The sequence below is a fragment of the Mycetomoellerius zeteki genome, unplaced genomic scaffold, assembly GCF_001594055.1.
Source record: "Mycetomoellerius zeteki isolate Tzet28-1 unplaced genomic scaffold, Tzet1.0 scaffold105, whole genome shotgun sequence".
Classification (NCBI taxonomy): domain Eukaryota; kingdom Metazoa; phylum Arthropoda; class Insecta; order Hymenoptera; family Formicidae; genus Mycetomoellerius; species Mycetomoellerius zeteki.
Window position 1 is genome coordinate 1,820,146 of NW_017255965.1, and position 2,817 is coordinate 1,822,962.

At 31.1% G+C, this 2,817-nt stretch overlaps 1 protein-coding gene across 3 annotated transcripts in view; it reads left to right on the forward strand.

Annotated features, from left to right (window-relative positions):
• Positions 1-1,524: 1,524 nt before the first annotated feature.
• Positions 1,525-2,817, forward strand: part of LOC108722315 (4-coumarate--CoA ligase 1) — a 26,262-nt gene continuing 24,969 nt past the window's right edge. The window contains exon 1 of one of the 3 annotated variants that reach the window (XM_018447347.1): positions 1,525-1,843. The gene's annotated coding sequence lies outside the window, so the exon portion shown is untranslated. The remainder of the gene's footprint in view (positions 1,844-2,817) is intronic. The other 2 variants (XM_018447355.1, XM_018447364.1) reach the window with 2 other exon arrangements.

The window sequence follows — 2,817 nt, forward strand, 5'->3', positions numbered from 1 at the left end:
TTATTGTTATCAAATATATTACTTAATACATTTATTTGCCATTAAAATTTTTCTCATCATACTATTCTTTCATTATATTTATATTATTGCTTATATGTTTATAAATTCATATTATCTCTTTTGAGTGGCAAGAAGCAAGGATTTGATATCCATTTTCAAGTAGCTATAAATATGCACATATGTATGCTAAAAACATAAAAAATAATCAAAAAGTACAGGTTTAACATAAATTGCCATCGAAATTTAATATAAAATTATTAAAAAGGATTAATAAGTAACACTCATGACCAGAGTTACAGACGGTAGGAAAATTCAGTTTACGAAAGTAAGACTGTGTTATGTGTTCAACCTTTGCACCATAAGTTCTTGCACCATAATATTAACTTAGGTAGATTTTTTAGTTAATGTAAATATGTGCTCGTTACCGTCGGCATATATAACATCTTTAATACTTGAATTTAGAGTAGCAATGCTTTCCGCAATTAGACACCGTGTTCGCAGAACAATGTAATATTCGCAGAGTTCTCTCCAGACGCCGGAATGGTATAATATCATTCCCCAGTTCGCTGTTTTAATATTAGATACAAGATAAAAATCATTAATAGTATAATATATACATATATCTTAAATAGTGAGATTAGCATATTGGATAGCAGTAAAGATTGGTTATTCAAGTGATGCAAATGTGATTAATATCATTCAGTCATATTATATTTAACATGTTCTAAATAATGAATTATTTTAATGGAGAAATTATTTTCAAAAATCTAATAATTTCGGTCTCATAAAGTTAATCTTAAAAGATAATTTTTTCTCAGTTCTACGTTTTCAAATTCTATGTTATAGCACAGAATTAAAATAGAAGTGAAGGTAATCATATGTAAAAATAATTACGATAACTTCCTTCTTTCAGTAATAATATTTAAATAAATTAGATAAATTAGATGTGTAATAGTCTTTGCATAAAGTCTCAAGTTTAGTTCCATCTAATTAAAATGCAGCTAATTACATGCTGCTGATTACATTATCGTATATATTGTTATATCTGAACTCGTGTTTGATGACACCTAGAATTAACATTATTTCTGTAAAAATGTATCGTTTGTGAAGAGAATACATGCATATTGTTGAATAAATTTCCTAAATTATTCAAAATAGAAACAAGTTAATCAATCGCATATTACTATTAACGTTCGAAATATACGTATTCAAAGAAAAAGCATCGCTAAATACACTGTCTTCGCGTGCAAACACAAAAAAATTGCGTAAAAAGAATTGTGTAAAAAGGAAATAATCTGTATTTCTCAGAGTTCGATGCGGTAATTTATAGGTTTGTTCGTGTCGCATACTCCAACACGTTCTAATATGCTCCTACCATAACTCTTATTCCAACGCGCTTGATAGAATGAGTGGGAGCTATGGTAAGAGCATGTTGGATCTTGTGACGCGAACAAGCCTTTTGATTCGGCTGAAGTTAGCCCCTACCAAAGCGGCCGGATACACGATATAAGTGTGCAACAATTGACCCTGGCAAACAGTATGAGATAATCTCTCAACGCGCGACATTCGTTCCCAGTATATCTTAACTTGCAAACGCGGTATTAGTGTCATAACAACATCAACATCTTTCAACAAGTTGGTTGAAAACACTGCGTCATTTAATATTTTCTAATTATCATTTATATTAATATCTCGCATGCATAAATTTGTGACAAAAAGAGTATGTACACATCCCAATATTATCAACAAAGTTCGAGTAATAAATTGTATTTTTGTGCAAAAGAGGTACTCGTGTGATTCTCAAGATTAGTAAGAACCTGGTGGTAAGAAAGTCTTGTGGTAATTATTATTTTATTTTTATGCAAAAATAATTTTATTTTATAGTATAAAACATTATATGAATGTACGAAATTATAATAATAGATACTGGAACATACACTGACATGTTGCTAGTTAGTAAAGAAAGAGAGTTGTCAAGTAGCATTATGTATCTCTTTCTATTCGCACTGCACATGCGTGATAGATGTTTTGTTTCGCACAAAGCATCTGGTATACATACATGCGAATAGAAAGAGACACATATAGATATCGACATTCTTATATCATTAAGATCGTTTGTACAATCTTAAGATGTCATGAACCAATCAGGACCCTTATAAAAATTTTTCACCGTTTTTAGCCTGTTTTTAGTCCGCTTGAACGGTTAATTTGAGTGTTGAAAACGTGCATTTTACTCAATAAGTATGACTCCGTTTTTAGGTCGCAAACAGGAACTTTTCCGTAAAAATGAGTGGTTAAAACGGATTGCACTCATGCAGGACACGAGTATATCTGAGTGGTAAAAACGTATACATTATGAGTAGTTTTGATTTACATTGCACGTTTTCACTACTCGAAATTACGTAATTCGTAGTAAGGCATAACCGATAGCACGAAAAAATCAGCTCCGCTTCTATTGGGATTCGAACCTGGTCTCCAAGTCTTTGTACGAGGCTGCCACTTTTCCACTGAGCCACACAATTCCTATGTCGATATTCGCTCTGTTGTGTTTACTTATTATCTTGCAAAAATAATTATATTTAATACATTGTATACAAATATATGTAATATTATACAGCTATAGGTACATACATAAACACATACATGCACACGCACAAACGGTACATATATACAGGGTGTTTCCAAATTAAATGGCAAAACTTCGGGAGCGTGTAGAGGAGTAAAAAACTAAGAAAAAAAGTCCTATAGACATATGCTCCTTTTTGCTTTGTTTCGCAGGAAATCACGAAAAAAGAAAAAAATATATTTAATTTATTA